The sequence below is a fragment of the Dipodomys merriami genome, unplaced genomic scaffold (genome assembly GCF_024711535.1).
Source record: "Dipodomys merriami isolate MVZ:Mamm:240054 unplaced genomic scaffold, mDipMer1.0.p SCAF_4, whole genome shotgun sequence".
Lineage (NCBI taxonomy): Eukaryota > Metazoa > Chordata > Mammalia > Rodentia > Heteromyidae > Dipodomys > Dipodomys merriami.
This window is the reverse complement of record NW_027205603.1, coordinates 77,339,502-77,364,830: the sequence shown is the minus strand read 5'-3', so window position 1 is coordinate 77,364,830 and position 25,329 is coordinate 77,339,502. Positions and strand designations below refer to the sequence as shown.

General features: G+C 39.7%; 1 long non-coding RNA gene across 1 annotated transcript; it reads left to right on the top strand.

Moving 5' to 3' along the window:
* The first annotated feature begins 79 nt into the window (after positions 1–79).
* LOC138805959 (uncharacterized) lies at positions 80–24,391 on the top strand. Its single transcript, XR_011365686.1, has 4 exons — positions 80–159; positions 21,102–21,181; positions 21,632–21,751; positions 24,190–24,391. It is a non-coding gene; the product is annotated as an uncharacterized lncRNA (long non-coding RNA).
* Positions 24,392–25,329: the final 938 nt, after the last annotated feature.

The following is a 25,329-nucleotide window of genomic DNA, read 5'->3' as shown; positions in this document are numbered from 1 at the left end:
CTTTGAATTATGGCTCCAATGCCTCATTATGATGTCTCTGAGAGTTCCAGAACTCTGCATGTATACCCCATCCCTCCAGGCAAAGCCCGTTAAGCTGATTGCCTTCTTGTTGGGGAATGCACTGACTGGCCCTGCATAAACATATTCAACAAAAGAGCAGTGAGTGACAATGAATTACCTTCTTCCTCGCTGATAACATAATTAACTTTTCATAAGGACCACTCACTAGTAGACCTAGAGAGACTTAATCTAGTCTAGTTAGGACTAGTTGGTTAGGACTAGTATAATCTAGTTATATCAAGTCTAGAGGCCCTAACGGGCCAGAGAGCTTCAGTATTTTCTAGAGTCTAAAGGGAAATTTTGCTGACATCTATATGTTCTCTGTCGAGACCATTCTGCAAGTAATTGTGCTGTGTGCATTTCTTAGCATAGTGCATAAGGCACCTCATTCTTTTCATCCTATTTGTGTGTGTGTGTGTGTGTGTGTGTGTGTGTGTGTGTGTGTGTGTGTGTGTATGTGCCTGCCTGCCTGCCTGCCTGCACTTTGGTTTGAACCCAGGGTTTCTCCCCCTCAGCTTTTTTGCTAAAGACTGGCACTCTACCGCTTAAACGACATCTCCACTTCTGGTGGTTAATTGGAGATAAGAGTCTCATGGATGTGTCTGCCCAGGCTCACTTTGAACTGTGATCTGGGCCTACTGATTAGCTAGGATTACAGGTGTAAACCACAGGTGTCCAGCCCCCTGGTTACTTCTTCAACTTCATTTCCTGCTGCTACTTCCTATGTTACCAAACTACATGATATCTGCCATTGCCCCCAAATGTGGTTGCTCTTCCAGCTCAAACCTACTCTTATCTTTCTTCATATTCCTCCTATTTACAATCTAGGATTCTTCTTACTACAACTTTGTGGAAGTTTCCCTGACTCCAAGTCTGGTTTAGTGTTCCGTCCTTAAGCTCCCATGGCACCCTGTCATTACCCTTAGTGGATTTAAAATGTCTGTTTATTGCCTCCTTCCTGATCACACTATGTGGCAGCCATGGGGTTGTGTCACTTTGATCTCCCTTCACGAAGTAACTTGCTATTTAGCTGCAAGGAGTGCAGTTAGTTGACAACCTCCAGCTGTTAATGCCTTCAAGATCTGCTTAAACTTGAAAGCCAAGGCCATGATCTTTTTCTAGGAAGCCCCGCCAATGGCTGAGCCTAACACTGGGATGAGGGCCAACTCAGGATTCTTAATAAGAAATCTTTGGGTTCATTGTAAGTGTGTCTGATCTGCATTGAGGTCAGAGACTCTGTCTTCCCCATCCAGCTTCCATGCCCTTTTCTTTCTGGATGATTTGCCTGAATTGTGGTGTGAGTTATCTACCTGCCCTCCCCCTCTCACATCCATGGGGCTTACGCTCCAACAAACCTCTCCTAACCTGGTCACTGAGCTGCCTTTTGAAAAACGTGGCTTTATAGACAATAACACAGACAATATGCTTTTAGAGGCAGGGGCCACATTCTCATCTAAACACTATCTTCAGCTCCCAGAACAGCATACAATAGAATCTCAATAAACAACTGTGGGATGGATGGATAGATGGATGGATGCTCAAGTTTTCAACATTGAGATCTTGATCTTATATAGGTGCTGGTTAATATTTAAGATATTCTGATTTTATTTAAGACATTCTGACTTAAGATTTCAGACTCAATGATGAAATGAGCTACAGGAATGATATAATAGTGAATTTTCAATTGGGTATTTTCAACTGGTTAGATTTACACCAAGTATGTAATTTATTCCCTTGGAAAAGTCCCTTGGGCTAGAGGAGTTGAACATGACTTACAGTAGATATATGTACTAGAAATTGCATTATAGCTGTACAAACCAAAACAGCAAGTTTTAAATGTTGCTGCTTGTGCCTGAAAATCCCCTCTAAATGTTGCTTTGTAAAATAATATGCAAAGCACTAAGGGACTTTCAATATCTGAGCCCCCTTCACTTGGCAATTGTCATACTTCTATCTATGAAATATCTAGCTGACTTACTCTTCTACTAGACAGTGAATCCTTGAGAGCAAGTATACCTTGATCTTCTTGAGCTAGGATCACCCTTCTCACCCAATAAGGTTTGCACCTCACTAAAAGACGACACATGGACTTGAGCTCCTCACCTGAAAAATCAAGTTCCATCACTCTTCAGCTTTGAAAACTCCTCTTGGTCTTCTCAGTTATAATCTTATCAGTGACGTTGTATCTGTCTGTGGATACAGATATCAAAGTGAAACTCATTGAAAGCTGTTAAATAATAAAGGGAAGGGGACCGAAAAGTGACAGTAAGCAACGAAGCCAATTTGATTAAAATACTATATATGCTTGTGTGAAATACCACAGTGAAACTTCTTTGTAGTGCAATTAGGAATATAAAACAGGTCTTGGAAGGTGAGATACTAGTGGATGAGAAGGATGACTACAAAGAGTGAAGATTGTCACAAAAAACGTAATATACATATAAAAAATGAAGCAATGAAGTTTGTTGAAAATGGTCTGAGAGGCGGAGAGTAAGAATGATGGTACCGACAAGTTTGATCAATTGCATGCATTCATAGATATGTCAGAATGAAACGCCCTTGCACAACTAACTGATGCTAATAAAAATATGGAAAAGGAAATCTAAAGCAAACTAAACAGCTGTAGTGAGGATTGGAAATGGTATTTCGATTCTGTTTCTCTGTCTTCCTCTCCCCTGCAGTTCCTTCCTCCATTCCTTTCTATTTCCTGTCTTTCTCTTCTTCCCTCCTTCTTTCAGTGCTGCTCCCTTGCCTTTATTCTTTCCACCACATTATAATTTGTATTGTTTAAATAAAATAATAAATTAATAATAATAAATTAATATATCAGTTTTCCATCTCTCTTTTTCATTATTAGCTTGAAGTAGTTCTACGAAGTAGTTGCAAATCAACAAGTCAGATTGTGAATTCAATCCATCTTGATCAATGTCACCCACCCCCCTCCTTTTGTCTCCCCATTTTTTCCAATCCCATCCATAGTTATTTGCTTCCTTTTTCACATATGTATATTGAGTATTAGAAATGTTTTTGCCTGCCCTTCCTCTCTCCATTCAGCTGCCACCCTCGGTCTATGATTTTTATGAATAAAAAATAATTATTGATTTACCAAATATGTACTAAATAGTTACTAGATCCCAGACACTATATCCCATGACAGATACTTTTGGAGCAGAAGCAAGTAAAACAGACAATGCTGTGCCCTACAGGAACTTTCACAGTGTTGGTGGAAATGGACAAAAACACCCTACTGAATGCATGGGTGCAGGTTTGTAATGCAGCATGCCCCTGTAGGAGCGTAAGCTAGGAAGACAGAGATCTTTGAGGACAACTTGAGCTACACGGCAAATTCTAAGCCAACTTGTGCCACATAGTGAGACTTTGTCTCATTAAATAAATAATAAGTAAACACAAACAAATACATACATCAAAACACATTGCCAAAATAGTGAATTACCTTGCTTTTGAATTTCTGGCCTCTTGAATTGTAAGAATATGCATTATTGTTTTGAAGCCAGGAGGCTTGTGATACTTTGTGATCGTTACAGCAAGCATAAGAAATTAGCACAGAGGAGTAAATAAACAAGGTACTCTAACCTAGGCCAGGGGGCCTGAAAATAACTCTGTGTACATCTTGGTCCTCCTGGTATTTTTCCTGCTTTCAGTATGTTAAAGCAGTGTTCTAGAATGTTCCAGAGCACCTTAGCTCATTGGAGAAGATTATCTCGTTTGCTGGATTCTCCACTTCTTTCTTTCCAAGTTAATGCACTCTCATTTTGCCCTTGCTCAGAAAGCTGGAGATTAATTGTAATAGGTTTAATTTTAAACCACTTTGCTATAGACTCTCTGCAGTCTATACTCTGAGAAGAACACCATGGCCACCCATCAGTGCTGTAAATAAAGAATTCTGCCAAACACATTATCTACAGGGAAAAGGATCTTCCCACTTAAGTACTGTCCTTTTGGCTTTGTACTATTCCCATGTTTCCCAATAAATCAGAGATACAGGTAATCACAAGGCTTGATTCTGTCCCACAAAATAAAACTCAAAATCAATCTTTGGGAATTATTTGGTTTAATATGATAAGTTTGATGATGCCATTTCCACTAGTAAACTTAAACAAGTAGTTGAAGCTGAGCTCTTCAACCTGAAGAGATTCACTATCCTATTTCCTTAATGAATTTGGTAATAAACAGGTCTTAGCTGGTGCTTGTGGTTTTTTTCACTATTGTTAATCATTATTCTAATAAATTTCTGAGTGTGTACCAGGCAGACCAAGTCTAAACACATCTTCTCTCCCCTCCCGCCTCTGCTCACTTCCATGAGCTATGTGACACAGGATATTAGTCACTTATATATACAGATAGATATCCATCAAGAATCCCACACATTCATGCAGCATTTCAAATATGACAAATATATGACACATCAGTGGCCTCTACCATCAAAGTGCATCCATGCCAGCAACCCCTTGCTAAGGCCAACATAAGAGTATTTGATTTTATCACAGAAGCAGAACTCACACGCAGTGGTCACTAGACTGCCGTTCGCCCATGGATCTAAGCTATCCACCTCATATGGCCCCACACCATGAAGCGAACACTCAATAGCTACTAATGGAATGGACAAATAAATGTGTGGTTAGAAGTAGGTCAGGATATCTGACCTTTTCTGCTGGACTCAGACATATACTAGTTATTGCAAAGAAAAGGTCAGATAAGGTGATGTTAGGGGAATGAACCCCAAGATAAGTATTCAAATGTTTTTTGTTTTTTCTTCTTTCATGCAATATGTTGCTTTGTATGTCCCCTCCATGGTATACCCCTGCTTTCACTGTATTTGATGTTGGTATAATTTGTGGAGGGGAAGGGAAAAAACAAATCGTTTAGCTAGGGATACAGGTGGACCCATTGCAACGATGAGATGTACAAGTCGTTATGTCGAAAAACGAACTTAACAACTTTGGTGGGGGGGGAGATGATGGGGTGGGGAGAGGAGGGAGTATGGGAAAGGATGGGAAGGGGAAACAAAGAGGAGGCAACAATGCTTGATAAGAAATGTACTCGTTATCTTGCCCATGTAATTGTAACTCTTCTGTACAGTATTCTCACAATAAAAATAAGTTAAAAAAAGAAGTAGGTGAGGATAGTCCCAGAAGAAAATGAGTAAGTTGGGGCTTAAATGACAGAAAAGATATATTCTAATGAACATAGAAGGAAAGTTACAGAAATAAGAGTCAAAGTAAGATTTGGATACAAAATTAGTGCTAACAATGATTCTTAAAAGGTTAACGTCATTTCAGTTCATGGCTTATATGCTGTTGGGTAGTCAGAGTCTGCTTCTAACATTTGCTAATTTTGGCAGCGGAAGCAGAAAGTTCAAGGTCCTGAGAGAGATCCATAGGACTCCTGATGAGGCCAATTTGGGAAACTTTTCCTAATCGAGTGCCAAGGCTTTTAGATGACCCCAGAACCTCCAGATAAACACTGAGAGTCTGTAGTTGAGGACACTGAATACATTAGCTACAAGTTACTGAGCCTTAAAAGGTATTTCATCATGGACTGGAGCTAACATTCTGCAGCATATACCCTTCAGAATCATCTTAAGGAGAGGCTATTTTCCAAAAACTTCAAGAAATTGTCACAGGAATTACCTATACTAACTCAAGATCCTAACCAGTCTTGTCCTTCCTTTATTCTTCTCCCTGGATTGGGTCTATAGAATTGAATGTTCCAGTATAGTCTTTCTTGCTTGCTCATATCCTAATAATTACCATGGAGTTAGATGGTACTACAAAGGTAATTTAGGTATGCAGATGCTCCTCTATGGTCTTCTATTCTGTCTGAATCAGAACTAACTTTCATGTTGTTTATCCAGAATTATTCACCAGAGTTATGTGTGTGGCCTTATTCCCATTCCCTCATTCTATATCTTAGTTTCTATATGTGTATGTTATCCTTGTGTTAAAGAAAGTCACAAATGGGGTTATCTGCGAGCAGGCAGCCTAGTGTATAAAGCACTAGATTCAAAACAGTAGACCTGCTGGGCAGTAGGGACTCACACCTATAAGCCTAGCTACTGAGGAGGCTAAGATCTGAGGAGTGTGGCTCAAAGCCAGCCTGGGCAGGAAAATCCATAGATTCTTATCTTCAACTAACCACCAAAAAAGCTAGAAGTAGAGCTATGGCTCAATTGGTAGAGTCAACCTTGCACAAAAAAATGTCTTAAGGGCAACATCCAGACCCTTAAGCTCTAGTTCTGGCATGTGCGCATGCACACACACACACACACACACACACACACACACACACACACACACACACACACACACACACACATACACACACAACTCCCCTCTCCCAAAAAGAAACCAGTGGGCTGGGAAGGTGGCTCAGTGGTAGAGCGCTTGCCTTGCATGCATGAGGCCCTGGGTTCCATTCCTTAGCACAACATAAGCAGAAAAAGCCAGAAGTGGTGCTGTGGTTCATGTGGTAGAGCGCTAGCCTTGAGCTGAAGAACTGAGGGACACCGCCCAGGCCCAGAGTTCCGGCCCCATGACTCACACACACACACACACACACACACACACACACACACACACACACACACACACAAACCAGTAAGCCTTGCTTTTGAGACTTGATTCTTTCATATATCATCAGTGTGGCCAGTCTAAGTTTCATTTTCAGTTGATAAAATAGGAGCAAGCATTTTAAAGCAGTTCTTCTTATATTTATGAGAAGATTGAGAAGAATATAATGAGATCATAATTTGTAACAGGTTTTGCAAATATAAGGTACATAAGCACATAAGGAACTATGATTCTTCTATAAACATCTACAATCTCAAATTACTAATTATAAAATGCTACTGAAATCCCAAGACTTTCAAAACACCTGAGTCTGACAGTATTGACAATTGTCCCTTAACGTCACTATCCCTTAAAATTTGATTCTATCAGTATTATTTTGTTAGTTTTGAAATACTCATTAACATTCTGTAATATTCAGTAAATGTCTGTGGAATTAATATATGAATCACTCAATGCTGATTAGTCAAGACAGTCCAGGCTATCGGGAAATAAAGGATATACCCTGGGATCTTGGTGATTCAGCCCAACAAAACTTTACTCATATAAAATCTCATGCAGGTCATAGGGCAAGGTTGGGCTCTAAATAACTCATAGGTCAATATTCTGAATCAACACATAGATTCCATAGAAGGAATAGAAAGAGGATAAATCTCGTGGCTAGAAGCAGCATATTTTATTTCTACTCACAGTCTCTTGGCCAGAACTAATCATACAGCCCAAAGTGCAAGAGCAGCCAGAAAACGAAGGGAGCAAATGTAGTATTTGTCTACCAAATTTCCTGCAACACAATACCTCTCACTTTCAGAGGCTATTCTAGGCACTAGGAAATATAAAAACACACAAGACAGTCAAGGTATATTGAGGAGGAAGAGTGAGAACATTTCAGTTACACTCCAGTTTAATGGTATTTTGAAGCATGTACCTCTTACTTAGATAATTATTTATCCTTTACTTCAATGGCAATGGCACCATACTGAAACATTAACAGGGTGTCAGTGTTTTGTTTTGTTTCTTTGAAAGACTAAGACCATTTGCTCTGTGGTCTTCCCTAGGGAGGTGAGACTTGCGTCCCTCCCTTCATGTCATGTCTGCTGGTCATGAGGTTACAAGGCCCCTGTGGTGTCAGCTGGGAAGAAGGTAAAGGGAAGGAAGTCCAGGGCCTTCCTGCTGGGCTTGTTTAGATTGGCACAAGTCTTCTAAACATCCTTGACCCCAGAGCTGCTGGAAAATGTGTTTGTTACCCTAGGGATTGAGTGGGGAGCAGGAGGTCCCAGCTGATCAAATCTAAAATAAAAGCTGTTAACAAACCAAAAAAATTGGCCACAGCCTTTTGGTAGATGAGGAAAAGGATTCAGCTGTTGGGTGTGAATAAAATACCATACTGTCTTGTCTTCACTGTCCTAGCCAAATGGAATAGAGCTTGCCACTAATATCTGGGTTGACTTGACCCAATAGGAAAGGCAACTCTTCTTTCTTCATTTTATATACTTATTATATTATTATATTATATAAATAATATATTGCATTTATATTATGTAATACAAATGTATTATATTATACATTATATATTATATTATATAAATATATTTTATCACTAAATATAAATGTATTATATTATATATTCTATTGTATAAATATTATTATATAATATTTATTATATTTCTTCATTATATATATTTATTTTTAATTAATTAATTAATTGGTGTTGTGAGGCTTGAACTCAGGGCCTGGGCACTGTCTCTGAGCTTTTTTTTTTTTCCACTAAAGGCTAGCACTCTACCACTTTGAGCCACAGCACTACTTTCAGCTTTCTGGGAGTTAATTGGAGATAAGAGTCTCATGGACTTTACTGTCCTGGCTGGCTTTGAACCATGATCCTCAGATCTCAGCCTCCTGACTAGCTAGGATTATAGGTGTGAGCCACCAGCACCCAGTTTTAGAATTTCTTCATTCTATTTATTGCACTTAATGCTTATGTTCATGTTACTGACATCTGTTTCCACTAACCCTTGTTCTATTACATAAGCCAGAAAGCTATGAATTACATTCCTGATTTTCCCTTGTTGTTACCTTGACTGCAATACAGGGTCCAGCCATGAGCTATGTTTTCATGAGATTGGAAAGTGGAAGGGAAGTAGAACATCCTCCTTGGTTGGTATTGATGTTGGTTGATGCACACACTCATCAAATGTGAGCTTTCACGGAAGTAAGTCTAGGAACCAGCTTGGGGGATATGAGACAGCTATAATGGTAAATGATGTCGCTTGCAGCTTCCTGAAATGAGTGTCCACTGCAAGAGACGTCATGAAGCCTAATGAAGGCCCTCTGATTTCACTTCCCACCACTCTACCTATAATTTAGTAACCATTCATTCCCTTATAGTTAAACTCTATTCTGTTTGAAATACTTGGATTGCTATAACAAAACACCAAAGCTTAGTAGTTTATAAACCCCAGAAGTTTCATTTCTCCTAATCATGGAAGCTGGGAAATCCAAGGTCAAGATGCCTATATCTAGTTTCTGGTGAAATCTTGCTTTCTCGTTCAGACGTAGCACCTTCTACATGTGTCTTCACATGGTGGGGAGGGCAAGGCATCTCTTCTGAGCCACTGTTACAGAGGCAGTAATCCTACTCCAAGGGGCTTTGTACCCGTAACTGAATTGCCTCTCAGAGGCCCAAGTCCTGATACTATTGACTTAGCAGTGAGAGTTGAATGCATGTACCTCAAAGCACACAAACATTCAAACCACAGCAAATAGCACTAGTATATTCTATTTTTATATTTATTGCCTGACTTATACACCATCTCACTCAGAAATTCATTGACTCTGTAGCCTGTTCAAAGTCACTCACTCCATAAGGGGCAGAATCATGATGCCTATTCTAAGACCCTGTTCTTATTTCTATTTTAGGCTACTTCCTTCCTCATCCTTTAAGACCCACATAAAGTTTCACCTCCATTCTCACCTTGTACCTGACTCCTTCATTCCAAACCATGTCTGCTTCACATCATTTTCGTTGACTCATTCTGTTCAATATGATAGTTAATTTTCCCCCTTTAATCTCAGCCTCACAAAATGAAAGAAAAGATAAAGAAAATGACATTTAACTCATACATAAGAAAAACACTTGCTCATATATATTCTTAATAGTTGTTGGATAGCACTGTGCTAACTCACAGAGCAAAACATATTTTTTTAATTGGTTCATAAGGAAAATGTCTGATTTTTCTTTAAAGTGATACTTCTTTTCCAAACCAAAAAAAAAAAAGACTAAAGGGCACTTCCAAGCAGTATGGGGAGACAGAGATGCTCGTTGTAGTAGAAGAATAATCTCAATTGCTCCAGAAGCTAGCATGGTGGTGAGGGTTAGGTTGAAAGGGTGAAGTGGGAGACCAGAAGGAACTATATAGGAAATCTTTCATCAACCAGAAAGTGCTGGATTTTCTTCCTAGCTGACTGATCATTTTGTGTGACTCACCATTATTTTACAGAAGACATCGAAGTGGCCCTCCCAATTTACATGTATGTGATCGGGCTCTGAAGGCCAACTCTAGGAGCAAAGCTATCCGCTTTGCATGCTACCAATAGTTCACAAAGGGAAACTTCAAAGTAATTTTCAATTGTTAAAGGAAACTTGCCAGTCTAGAAGCCACTGGAAACATCCAACATATATTGACATCTTGCTCATCTAGAAAGGAGAGGCCAAAGGCTCGATAGATTGTAGCCTCTTTGGGTGAAGAAATCGGGGAAAACCAGAATTCTGAATTGAGCATATAGATTTGCAACTGGAAAGATGTCTCTTTAGGAGGTAAAGTTTGGTTTCTTAACTTCTACTTCAACCTCTCAGATGATTACTAGAGTGTTAGGATTTTTCTTTCCATTGGGCCCCTCAAAAATTTCTGGTGCTGGCTCCAGTCTTTCAGTTCAGGAGAAGTAAAACAGAGCAACCTGCTAATGGCTTCAGATGGAAAGTGGCAGGAAGGAGGGCAATGTGAGGATAAAATGGCGGCTTCAGAAAAGAAGAGGATGAGAGTGGTGTGTGGGAGCATATGAGAAAGGAAGATTGGGGAGCACTGATGCCCAGGAAACAAGAAAGCAGAGATAAAGAACATTTCTGCAAGGAAAAGATGAGTGTCCAGACAAACCCCTATAAGAGCCATTGCTTAGATCTCCCATTGTGTACAGATCAATGAGTAAATCCTTTAGAGTCATTTGTTGTTTCGACCAGTGAATATTTGGCCTCACAAACACCCATTCCTCTGGTCACTTCTGTGTGATCTCTAGAGCAGCAGCAACAATCGTGCCACCTGCAAACTTATTAGAAATGCAGACTTTCAGCTCCTTTGCTGGACAGGCTAGATCAGAATCAATATTTTAATATAATCTCTCCTATCATTTGTATGAGCATTAAAAATTGACAGGCACTGCCTTACCACTCCAGAAATAAACCAGCACAAGAAAGTGACAGTGAACCAAGGAATTTGTGTTGAGGATGCAGGTGTAAAGATGAGCGTTGTGTTTTGTTGTGTTCTTGGAGAGACTGATGATGGTTAGGCAGCTGATGAGCCGTAGTGAACAAAATAGTATTGTCCTAGCACAAACAAGGCAAATTCACAGTTGTATGTTAAGAGAGTGGTTTCTCAAAGGTGAGGTTACCTGGAGAGCTCATTAACACACAAATTACTGGACCCTCCACTGTCTAGAGGTTCTAGTTCAATAGGTCTGGACCAGGCCTAAAAATCTAGCTTGTGTAACCAGTTGCTAGGCAATGCCATGGTGTTGGGCCATTTGTGACATTTTGAAAACTGCTCAATGTGATAAAGATATTCAGAAGATACAAGAATTTGCTCCTACAAATTATTTGGGATAATTATGGCCTCAAATCCTCTATTGAATTGGTCACTGGAGAACAGACCACTTTATGATTTCAAGAAAGAGCCCCTTGTGGGAAAGCCCTGATGCATTTCAGGCGGCTGCACTGGGCTGAGAGCTAATTAGGAGGGAAGCTAGAATTGTCCTGCTTTCCCAAGCGTGTTATCCAGCCAACGCAGAGACACTGGCCTGTGGAAGAAAATTATACAGATGAGACCCAGAACCTGCCATTTCATTGAAGGCAAGGTTTTGCCTTTTCATTACAAGAGAAAGCTAACATTTCCCATCTTTCCAGTTCCACCAAAAGTAGGCAAGCATAAAACCAAAGTCAATTTCTTACAATTTAGTAACCTCAGTACCAACCAATTATATTCTGGGACATGAGAAACAGCTGTTGTAACATTAGAGCTCCAACAGTTTCATCTCAGCTATTTAAGGGGATAAAAGAGCCAATATTTTCATTCCCTTGTGATATTATCAAGACATGATAAACAACCAAGACCATAGTATTAATTACATTAATTTGGAGAAGAGAGAGACCACTGTAATTGCTCCAAGCTAGAGAATAATTTTTTATGGACAATCATTCCATAAATTCGCATTAGAAAAGCTATTTAGTCTTATTCTATCAGCAGCAAAACTCCCAGAAGCAACAAAATCACCATTCCCTTTTTAAGGTGGACTTCAGTAGGTAAACCTTTCTCACTATTGTCATGTATCCAATTTTGACTCCTGATAGGTTGTGCTATTTGTTGAAATGAAACACATTTCTCCTGGAAGCTCTCATGATGTAAACAAGGAAGAAATTGGACCGATAGAGCTAGATTTAAATACTTTTTTAATACCTAAAGTGGATATAAAATGTTCTGCCTCCATCTCAGGAACACAAAGACCAAATGAATGGAGGACATGAAAACTCTTTGTTAGCAGCAAAGAAAGGAGAATGATCCCTTTGTATCTTCCCCACTGAGCTAGATCTTGACATACATGATCATATTATATAACACTCATATATCTCTGATATTTTCTTATGTATTAATAATATATAATAAACTTTAGAAAGAGAAATTAAAAACACACAGAAAAGAAAATGTGATCAGAAATGAAAATGTTGATTTTTCCATGTGAAAAGTAAGCAGATGGAATAGTATGGTTCACATTCAATACTAAGGTACCAAGGACATCCTCTCTTTCTCAGAACATACCACAGATATTGGTATGCAGATAGGTAATCAGATTCTGAAATCACTCAAGCACATACTATAGGGTTTTTTTTTAATGATAATACATGCAAGCAAATGCAGTAAATTCAGGGGTTGGGATGGGAGGGGGCGTATGGAGCTGCTCTAGAGAATTCAGCCTTTCGGGAAATAGCTCCAAAGAGCTGCTGAATACATTAAATAGTGCTGTGGCTTCGAGCTAGCTATTTGTAATGCGGAGCCCAGGGGACTCCGTCCTGGATTCTCCGAGTACTTTTTCTAGAAGCTCTCCATGATAGTGCTAACAATGCTGCATTCTAGCCAGGTCCTTTTGCAGGTATGTAGAACAGGTCTTCTCATCCTTGGAACATTCTGGACTAGATAGAAACCGTTCAACTTACCACTAGTAACAACACTCACATTAAAGAAGAGGAGACTTGAAAAAAACAGGATATATACTCTCCAATTGTGTCTCTCTTAGTTGGTAAAATCAGAGATGCGGCTACAAAACAACAACACAAAGAACTTTGAATATTGCCGTGTTCTGAGCTATAGACTTCCATCCTGTAGACAAACAGTATCATAATGTAAATGTCCAATAGGGAAATTGTATGAGTAAAACATACAGCAATGAGATGAACACAAAAATTCATGCAGTATAACTGTTTATTTCATTTTGGAAATGAACATATTACATGTGCTGTAAGAAGAGAGCAATTTCAGTTACAAAACACAATAGTTCAGTGTGATCTCACTTTTGCTTAAGAATGTGTAACTATGAATGGGAAAATATTGTCAGTGTGTGAGTGGCAATGTTAACATTGGATGTCACTTGATAATGGACATATGTCATTATTATATTCTCTTTGCACTCTCCATTTTCCAAACATCCTATATAACATAAAACTTATAAAATGTTTTATTTTCTGGACAAGTGTTGTTTTTTATCATCAAGATAGTGACAAATAGTATTTTTGCTTAGCTCATGCTGTGTTTTGCCTTCATTCACCATATTCTCCTCACAATGGTGTTCTTCAAGGAACAAGGCATCACTTCAAGGAAGAAAATAATCGTGTGCCTCTCTATTATTCCTCAGTCAACTGGAAACAGCTCTTCCTGACTTCTATTTTTCTTTTTTCTTTTGTTTTATACTGATACTAAGATATAAACTCAGGACCTGGACATTGTCCCTTAGCTTTTTCACTTAAGGCTTGAACTCTACCATTTGAGCTATGGCTCTACATTTTGCTCTTTGGTGGTTAATTGGAGATATTTGTGGACTTTTCTGACCTAGCTGGCTTCAAACCACGATCCTCAAATCTCAGTCTCCTGAGTAGCTAGGATTACAAATGTGAACCTTGTGCCCAGCCTTCTTCCTGACTTTGTAAAGACATTATTTGAGTGTCAGGCAGTACAATGAGAAAGAGTATGAGTTGGGAAGAGGACACTGGTTTAAGTGAGGTGATAATTAATGACATACATAGAGATACATGCTCATGCCTGTTCAGAATCTGAATTCCTCCCCCAAAAAAAACTTTTTCTAAGTGAAAGTAAAAGGAAGCTATGTGGATTATACAAAGACTGCTTTTCAAAGAAAAACTTTGTTTGGAGTTTAAATATACAAAGAAGGATGGAGTAAAGTTTACTAAAAAAAAAAAAAAAAAAAGATGGATACCCTATAAAACCAGAACTAGCAAGTAGACCCAACAATTAGATCATCCGAAGACCTCAGTCACGTCCATATCCAAGTGGTCTCCCCCAATATCTGTTACTACTAATTTATGCTATCCCAGAGAGGGTTTATTGTCAACCAAAAGTTAAGGCTTAATTGTTCTAAACACTTAAATCAGTACAGAAGAAGCCCCCTGGGACCTACCCAATAATCCAACTTATTCCTTGCTAACACAGTCCAATTTCTGATGGGGTATTAAGCCGCAACTTTCTCAGGCAAGTGGCTTCAGCTGTAATGAAGTATACTTAGCCTAAGTCAATCTTCTCACCTGCAAATGATTGAAAGTCATGTGATCTGCTTTAAGCCAATGAAATGTCAGGGGAATGTTATTACGTGGATGTTTGTGGACACTGGTTTTTCTCTCTCATAAAAAGAGTACAACACAAAGAAAAGTTGCTATGGCATCCCTTCCTCTCTACTTCTGGTTACAATTATGTGAGAAGAGGCATGAAGATGTGTTAATGCCGATATCACTGATACTGTAAGAATTGCAAAATGGGCTAGGGAGAGGGATAGTCCATGGTAGAGCATTTGTCTAGCATGCAGGAGGTCTTTGGGTTTAATTTCCAATACTGAAAAAAAATAACTCTACAAAATGGGAACACTTCAAAATTGTGTTCATAATATTGCTGACCTGCTACCAGCAATATTACCCACCAATGTTTATCTCTAGAGTTCTTGTAAAGTGACAGTTAATAGTAAATTCTTTGCTTTAAGTCATGCTTATTTGGGATGTGTTGCTATACATATCAGAAATGAGTCAGTGAAAGAAAAAGTATAATTCTCTTTCTTGTTGGAGTTAAAAGTTTGTTCTTTACAACCATCTCAGTCATCCAATTAAAAGTGTTACCCCCCAAAAAGCTTTGTGTTTGCCTATAGACACTGAAAGTCACCCCTGCAGTAAGACGAGGAATGTAAGGACATTTGAATGCCTACAGCTAATGACTTTTCGTTCACGTTCTGGTTGGCTAGACACATCCCAGTAGTTGGAAGAGGGAGAGTCTGGAAGGTTACCTTTTTCTCTTTCTCACAGTTGCTGTCAATACTCCTGAATCACTATCAGACGTTGGACTTATTGGAGGAAAACAATCATTCTAGCTCCTAAATGGTAAAATTATCATTAAGTGGTTGTTCAAAGACATTATAAATCGATATTTCAAGTTATGATCTCAGCACATCTCAATCCAATTGTTTTCTGACAGTAGAGTTTCATTGTAGGTTTTATCTGCTCTGGTTTCTGAGAGAGACTTTCATTTTTGGGTATTTTTATATAAAGTAAGAAACAAGGAGCTGGTCATTGGTGGTTTGTTCCTGTAATCCTAGCCTCAAAAGGCTGAGATCAGAGGACTGCTGTTTGAAACCAGCTGAGGCAGAAAAGACCCTATCTCCAGTTAATCCACACAATGCTACACTGGAGCTGTGGCTCAAGTATGGTAGAGCTGAAACCTTAAGCCTAGTGAGAGCATGAGGTCTCAAGTTCAAGCCCTCATACCAACACAAAATTAATAATTAATTAGTTAGGACATGTGTTATATAATGTGTTTGATATCAATACTGGCCATGGTGCTAGAGAAGACATGCATAGATGACCTTGGGACCTGCCACCTTGCTCCAATACCTTCTACTTCAGGAGGCCTGGGGAAATGAATAAAATGGAGGAATTGGTGTTGTTTCTGGGCCATGGGGCCACTTTGGTACTGTAGGAATACTAACTCTGAGAAGGCTAATGATCCCTCCAGGTAAATAGCATACTTGGGTGAAAGATTTCGTCTTGAAAATGAGCTCTGGTCTGTAGTAAACCTATGGAGAATAAGGCAAATGGACTTTCAGAACTAATAAAGAATTCCAAATGTGGGCCTCTCTTCACAAGCCGCACCAAAATAGGAAAGAAATCAATATGTTGTAAAGAAATTTCCATTTTCCTATTGGCCTGTACATAGATGATTAAAGATGACTTATCAGGCTGATTAATTTTCAGATGGTTTGTGTTTCCAACCCTTAAAATTTTTCCTTTGCCTTTCCCTAATGTTCTCTAAAATCCAATTTATGTTACCTTGTATTATATTGCATTTCTAGTAAAGATCCACTCATCTCTTTGCTCATCTTTTAATATGTGTTTAACAAGTAGTTGAAAGGTATTAAGCAATGTGCTAAATGCATCATTTTGCACCTCTGGAAGTTACTATCCTTCTGGTATGTTATTGTTATTATTTCTTTGCTGTTATGTCAGGTGCGGTGAGACACACCTCTAATCCCAAAGTTTTGAGAGGTCTAGGCAGAGGGACTGAAAGTTTGAGTCCAGCTTGGGCTACATATTAAAACTTTGTCTCTAAGATGAAAAAACAAAGTGTACACAAGTGGAGAAGAACAAATATACTCTAAATAATATGTATTATTATACACGTTATCTATCAGCCGTTGAAGTTCCACATTAATGCTGAGACACTGACAAGGCACAGGGATGAGCCAAACCAGAACCAATGATACATTTCATAAGGGAAAACAAAAAAATGACTCTGACCAGGAGTCAGTGGCTTCTGCTTGCCATCCCAGCTATGTGGGAGTCTGACATTAGAAAGGATCAAAGTTTGAGGCCAGCTCAGGCATAAAAGTTCTCCAGACTACATCACAATAGAAAAAAAGAGAATATAACATGCACCTACCATTCCATCTGTGCGAGAAGTGTAAACAGAAGGATCACAGTCCATGACCGCCCAGGCGAAAAGCAAGACTCTTCTCAAAAATAACCAAAGCAAAAAAAAAAGAAAGCTGGTATCATGGCTTAGTAGTAAGAACATCTGCTTATCAAGCATAACACCCTTAATTTAAACCCCAGTACGGAAGGAAGGAAGGAAGGAAGGAAGGAAGGAAGGAAGGAAGGAAGGAAGGAAGGAAGGAAGGAAGGAAGGAAGGAAGGAAGGAAGGAAGGAACACAGGCAGGCAGGCAGGCAGGCAGGCAGGCAGGCAGAGAGACAAAAAGCCAGACACCAGTGGTTCACGCCCATAATCCTAGCTACTCTGGGGTTTACTCTAAGGATCCTAGCTACTCTGAAGATGAAGGATTGAAGCCAGCTTCAGAAGAACAGTCTAAGAGACTGTATCTTTAATTAGCTAGCAAAAAAAACAGAAAAAAGAAAAGAAAAAGGACAGGCTAGACTGGAGCTGGGTTTCAAGTGGTAGCCTACCAGTCATGAACAAAAAGTTAAGCAAGGTTTTGTGTTCAACCTTTGGTATCAGCAAAACAAGAAAGAAAGAAAGAAAGAAAGAAAGAAAGAAAGAAAGAAAGAAAGAAAGAAAGAAAGAAAGAAAGAAAGAAAGAAAGAAAGGAAGAAAGGAAGAAAGGAAGAAAGGAAGAAAGGAAGAAAGGAAGAAAGAAAGAAAGAAAGAAAGAAAGAAGGAAAGAAAGAAAGAAGGAAGGAAGGAAGGAAGGAAGGAAGGAAAGAAAGAAGGAAAGAAAGAAAGAAGGAAAGAAAGAAAGAAAGGGAAAAAAGGAAGGAAAGAAGGAAGGGAAAGAAAGGCAGGTTTCATTTTTATTCATAACAGCTTTCTTTCCTCTTTTGGGGTACTGGAGTTTGAACTCAGGGCCTCATACTTCTTAGGCAGGCACTCTACCTCTTGCACTATACCTCCAACCCTTAGAACAGATTTTCTTACAATATTAATAGGCTTTCCCAGAGTGATCCTTTGTAGATAAATTTCCATAAACCAATTTATCTTTGTGTGTGTGTGTTCCAGTCCCAGGGCTTGAACTCAGGGCTTGGGTGCTGTCCATTAACTGTTTTGCTCAAGGTTGGAGCCACAAGCTTGAGGCACAGCTCCACTTTCTGCTTCTTGGTGGTTAATTGAAAGTAAGAAGTCGCCTGAACTTTTCCTCCCTGAGGTGGCTTCAAACCTCAACTTTCAAATCTCACCTTCCTGAGCAGCTAGGATTACAGGTATGAACCACTGGCACACTGCAAGCCAATCTATCTTAAAGTAAGATTTGGTTTAGATATGTTTTATTTTAATTTTCTTTTTTTGAGAATGAGGCTTTAATCATTTAGCCATTCATTAAAGAAGTATTATTATACCCACTTTGTGGCAGGTAGGTAGGACAATGCTGGCTCTTGCTGTGAGGATGAAGGAAAAGCAAGAATGGAAAAGAATGAAAGAAAGGGGGTAGAATAGAGCTGAGTCAAACCTCCACTGGTGGCTCCACGCCTGTTTAGGAGTTTGGGCCTCATAAATTAGGGACTCAATTTCCCACCTCAGATTAAGAAACCAAGTGGCACTGAACCACTTTCCTTTTCATTAAGGTAAGAATATCAGTGCTTCAGTTAAAGCAGTAACTAGATTTCCTGATGGAATCCTTTCCATCAACACAACACTAATTCTCCAAGTTAGAGCCAGGCATTTGCATACACACACACACACACACACACACACACACACACACACACACACACACACACACACACACACACACACACACACACACAGAGGTTATATCATGAAACAGAAAACAGAGATTGTCAGTCACTAATTTCTGATTTAGACACAACAACAGAGATGTTTACCCTGGAATAAATTGTCTTTGTAAATCCCCCCTCTTCTGGGCTTCTGCAGCCTGCTCTCCTGAGCACCATCATGAGAAAGACTGGTATTACTCAAAAGCCTGTGAAGCCAAGAGAAACCATGCCCAATGGTATGGTAGGTGTGTAGCTGCAATAGTAGAACGCCTTCAAGTGAAAGAATTTACCAAAAATAAGTGCATTTATTTGAAGGGCACAGAGAGAGGAGTAAATTAGGCTGCCTTTAAACTGTAGTTAGGAGCTAGGAGTAGAGTGGAGAGATTGTATAAGGAATATTTTTTTAAGAACATCCAATAGAACAGGAAGACACGATTTTTTCCTCAACACAAGCCAAGTCTCTATAGCTTTCTTTTCATGTGGGCAACAGACAAACCTATTGTCACCCACAGCTTCCTCAGACCAGAGCTGCTGGAAGGGAAAACCAAGGAGCCTGATTTATAAGACTTTACCCTTTTTGTTCTCTTTCCTGTTCCAGGAACCCTGGATCATCTAGCCTTAGGGTGTTAGCATGTACTCTGCCTTCTCTCTAGAAGGTTCCTTCTCTGCTTGTAAGGTCTGCTCCTGCTTATTCTTCATGTCTATTGTTTAAATGCCTCCTCTGGGAAGTCAGCCTGCTCCCTGTATTTAAACATTGCTGCTATGTCTAAGTGCTTTTCCTTTCCTGGGCAGCACTAGATCTTTCACATTTACTTCTCTGTTTACCTGTTCACCATTATCTCCCTCCCTGACCCCTCACAGTCCTTTGGGGGGTAGCATTGGTCCATTTTGCCCGCCATGTTGCACCCCCATGAGATCTAGTAGGCATTCAATAATATGTGCTAGTGAATGGAAAAATGAATGATTGAACATGTTTTTGTAAGCTCTGCAATAGTTCAGTATGATTTGCTGAGAAGTCAATCTTGATTACAAAGGACATTAATTTAAATTTGGAAGCCATAACTGCTGAAAACACAGAGTATGAAACCAAGTGCCTTTAACCCTAAAGGGCTGCTAGGAATTGAGGGGAGATGGGAAAGACGGGTCCATTCACTAAGTACCTTCTCCTGATTGCTGTCACAGGCCACATGTTTGTATTCATAAACACCTGAAGTAGGGATCATTATTCTTCAGGAGGAAGGAGGAGTAAATAGGGAAACTGAGGCTTAGAAGCCTTACGCTACTTAAGTCACAGTGGTACAGATCCCCAAATGAACTCAGAAGGTCAGATTTCCAAGCTAACCATGAACCTATCTTGATCGCAGTGTTATATAGCTGATTAAGTAAATATTCTGCATGAAGTGTGCTCAGTTGAACAAGCAGCTGATACTATAACACCAGACTAGAGAGGGAAATACCAGAAAGGTTTCTCAAGGTTACATAAGGAAAAGATGTTGTTTGGAAGAAAGATGCCTAAGAGAGCAGCAGCATCTCCGTCACCTCTAATTGACCAGGGGATCTCACCTTCAGAAACTGGTTTGGTGGTCTCTTCCGAAAGCCTCCAGGATTAGCATTCTCCTTGTCAAAGGCAGCATGTAATTTACAGCAATCGCCAGTTCCTGTTGCCAGGAATTCCAAGACCAGACAAGCCAAGGGGAGTGACAGGTCAGATCGGAGCTCAGATGGAGAAGTTTCAGGGGCAGCAAGAGGGGGCTCAAGAAATGGGGGCAGGGAGGGGTGGTGGAGGGAGACTTTGTACAAAGCACTGGGGCCTATCTGTCCAGTGCCTGGAGCAAACTTTGATTGAGGGTTCCTATTAGCAACAAGTCTCCACAGGCCAAAAAGAACAAGAAGGGAGCCAGGCTAATCCACTCTTAAATAGGCCTGAAGTCTGCATTTTCCCCATGTCACGGGGAATTATTGAGCCAGCTGCTAGGATAGGCCATCACAGGCTAAAATCCTCAGTAGGAGAGAACAATTAGGAAAACTGTGAAGTAGCCGAGCAATTTCCTTCTTGAGGCCTATCTGAAGCTGGAATGTGTATTTTTCGTCTATTTTGATGAGACCTCAATTTTCAGAGACCAGGCCTGTGTTGAAATTTATCAATATATTAAAGTATCTTTAATTAGTAGTCATCTTCATTTATATTTCTTTCTAGTTCCTGGGCTGCCTACACATCCTCTGTGTGATCAATGGCTGGGAAATTAAGAAAACAAATGCTGGAAGAGCTGAATAAAGGTAAGATTACTGGGAAGTTGATAGGTTGGGGTGGATGTAAAGTTATCTTCAGTTTGCAATGTGAGAAATAGTTCTGCCTGTTTAGATTGCAAGTTTTTAGAGCAAAAGCTTACTAAAGTGAGAGAAGTATCTCCAATCATGTAGATTTTTGTGAGATATATTTTTGTTTTTACCTATATAGAAAGATACTAGGCATTATGAAAATAGCCAGATTTGCCCTTAAGACTTTAAGAATCCAGGGTTTAAGAAACAGAGGAAGGGGAAACAAAGAGGAGGCAACAATGCTTGATAAGAAATGTACTCGTTATCTTGCCCATGTAATTGTAACTCCTCTGTATGGTATTCTCACAATAAAAAAAAGAAAGAAACAGAGGAAATTCAATCAAAAAAACTACCTTGAACTCATCCAGGGGTCATCTGGATAACTATATGTACGGTCTGTCTTTTCAGCCATAAACTACAAGTGACACCATATGCCATGCACAGATCATCAGCTCTAAGTGGTTCAGATCACCGAGAGATGCACTTAACTCACTGAAGTAAGATAGGATGTGATTTCACTACACTTGGGTGAGTTGGCAGGTACTTTAAAATCTTCTTGTGTCTCATGGTTATGGATAGGAACACCAATAATTTTGGGACCAGAGTTGCACCGAAGTGCTACAGATTTTTAAGTTTCAGTTGACAAAAATGTAAGACAGCTTGATGCTACTGGATGTCAGTGAAAGATGGAGCCAGGAGCCAGTGGCTCATGCCTGTAGTCCTAGCTACACGGGAGAGAGATCTGAGGATCATGGTTCAAAGCCAGCTCGGGCAGCAAAGTCCATGAGACTCTTATCTCCAATAAACCACTCAGAAAAAACAGAAGTGGTGCTGTAGCTCAAGTGGTAGAGTGCTCGCCTTGAGCTGAAGAGCTGAGGGACAGTGCCCAGGCCCAGAGTTCAAGCCCCATTACTGACAAAAAAACTAAAAAAAAATTTTAAAAGGTGAAAGATGGAGATTTAGTGGTGGAGTGCTTGCCTCACCCGTCCAAAACCCTGGGTTCAATCCCCTGGAACTGTCAAAACAAATATAGTCACAAAAACAAACAAGCATCAGACAGTACTAACAGACTATTATGTAATACATTGCTCACATTGAATGGGAAAAGTAGGCTTGAACTGTGACAAAAATCCTGATTTCATCACCTTCCAAACTGGACATTTCCAATTCTTATTTTCTCTCAGTTACTTCATCTGTGCATGAATGTACTAATGGTCCTAGGGACCCAAACAACATGGCCACTTCCTCCTGTTGGAGATTATAGCACAAACCAGTTTTATTGTGATTATCTCCTCCTAGTGTGTGGTTCCCTGGAAGGCAGGAGATAGGTGGCCCATATTTTCTGGAGAGATGTAAATCTATAGAGGTGGGGGAAAAGGAAAAAAATCGTTACCCAGACTGGCAAGCAGACTAGCACTTCTGTATTTTCCACCAGGGGTCGCTGCAACTTTCATGAGGCTCCAAAGGGGAACATCCACACTCAGGAGCAATGTGGTACCATTTGTCCCTTTGAAAACACCCATAGGAGATTGTGCTATCATTGGAAAGAGCAGCCAGTTCTAAGCTGTCAAGTACTCACAGCCGAATGTGACTTAGACCAGTATGTCAGTGTGTCCGACACTAGAGCTTGCATCAGAGAGAGAAAGAACTCTCAGCTTAAAAGTGCAGTTTGAGATACACTACTGCAAGCGATTGTGCCTCAGCAGCAGTCACAGGCTAAATGTCCAGCCACTAACACTAACTGATTGATTCTCATCACTATGTTTTCTGCATCATCAACAGAGGATTTTTCTCCTCTTCTGACTTGCCACTATCCTGGCTTCCTACAGTCTATTGTCAGGAATAAAGACTTTCAAAACTAGGTACTAGACATAGAAATCTTTCTGTCCTCATCTCCTACCCTTCTTCCTGTATTGTCTATATTCCAGCCACAGCAGCCTTCTTGCTGATGCTGTACTTTAGTGGTTCTCAAAGTGAGTTCATTGGACTTGCAGTCTCAGCTTTGAGAGACTATATGGCATTATTTTATTTTATAAAATAATATTTTATGAAATGAACTCCAAGAAAAGGAAATGAGATCATTTTTTGTTAAAAAAAAAAAACAACAACAACAGTGTGTGTGTGGGAACTCTACGACTTCAGCCAAGCTCCCAGTCCTTTTTACTGTTTTAGTTTTTTTTTTTTTTTTTTTAAAGAGAGCCTTACACTTTTCCCCACACTGGCCTTTTCCAAGATCTTCCTACCACTCCCTTATGAGCAACTGAGATTATAGGTATGATCCACTGTGTCCAGCTGGGTAATCCATCTTCAGATTCTTTTCTTGTTAATTGTATGTCAGCTGAAATGTTAGCTCATAAGAAAGAGACCTTTGATGAAATCCTACTTAAAGTGCACCTTCTTGCTCTTTCTCATCCCAACCTATCTGTTTTCTTTTTAACTTCTCCTTAGAACGATCAAATTATCTTACTCATTTATTTACTTGCTGTTTTATTATCTAATTCCTCAGTTTGGATAATAGAAAAAAAAACCCAAAACAAAAAAAAACTGGAGGAATTGACCCCTCCTTTTCCTAGTGCTTGGAATGGTGCCTTTCATCCATAGTTGGTCTTTATTCAACTTACTTAAATGTCTATGAGAGTGTTTGATTGGCCTGCCTTGAAGAAAGAAGACAAATTATGTTCTCTAGAGGAAGCTGTGGTCTTTGTCACTAAGCTTGGCACACAGCCAAAAGATGAGGGTCAAATTCTAAATTCACCACTTAAAAATCAGCTGATCTCAGGCTGATCAATTACCTAGATTAATGGATCTCAAACTGGAGATGCTTTTTGGCCCTAGGAACATTTGACAATGTCTGGAGACGTTTTCTTTTCAAAAAAGAAAAAAGTTTTTGCATTATAGCTTGGGGAGGGCAGGTGCTATTGGCTTCTAGAGAGTGCAGGCCAATGACATAGCTCTTCATCTTGCAGTGGTGAGGACTTATAAATATCCCACAAGGGAAGGACTGCACCTTATAGCAAACAACTTTGCAGAGCAAAATGTAGCAGTGGACTGGACATGGTGGTGCACACTCGTAATCTGTGCATTCAGAAGACAGAGTCAGAAGATTGTGAGTTCAAGACCTTCCAGGATACATAGCAAGACCCTGGAAAAAGAATAAAAGCAAAGCCAGGTATGGTGACATATGTCTGTAATCACAGTTACTTGGAAGGAAGAGGTAGGAGTATTTCTGTCCTAGGTTAGCCAGGGAAAAGCATGCAGTTGTAAGCACCTGCAACCTAGTTATGAGGGAAACCCAAGTAGGAGAATCACATTCCAGGCTGGCCAGGGTATAAAGTATGACCCAAACTCATTCAGCACACAAAAAGGTCTAGAGTCATGGCTAAAGTAGTCAATTTCCTGGGTAGCAAGCATCAGACCCTGAGTTTAATCCGCATTACTAAAAAGCAAGGCAAACAAACAAAAACAACCATTACAAAAAAAATAATCTACTCAAGTTTCTTGGCAGAGAGGGAATTGGAACTTGGGCTCCTATTTCCTGGCTCCACTCCTTCGGGATACCCCAACATTCCTTAAGTTAATTGGGTTTCCCCACCTTATACAACCACTCAGAGTACAAGCAGCAACTTCTTGGTCTTCTAGGAACCAGAAGTGTTCACTGTTACATACTCCACCACACCTCACCCAAACACTACAATATGGCCAGGTCAAATTAAAGTTTTGTCTAGCTTTATGAAAACTGGTTGATTATATTTTATCTTTTAAATACATTAATCTTTGTATTTTACTTTGCTTTTGTATTGAGGAGACACTTTTTTTTTTTTTTGGGTCCGGTCGTGGGGTCTGAACTCTGGGCCTGGGCTATGTCCCTCAGCTCTTCAGCTCAAGGCTAGTGCTCTACCACTTGAGCCACAGCGCCACTTCCAGCTTTTTTCTTTTTGCTTATGTGGTGCTGAGGAATCGAACATAGGGCCTCATGCATGCAAGGCAAGTGCTCTACCACTGAGCCACCTTCCCAGCCCTCACTTTTTTCTTTTATATCAAATATACTTATAAATCTTTGAAAGGCATTTGTACCCATAGCAGTGTATACTTTAAAAAGAAAATTA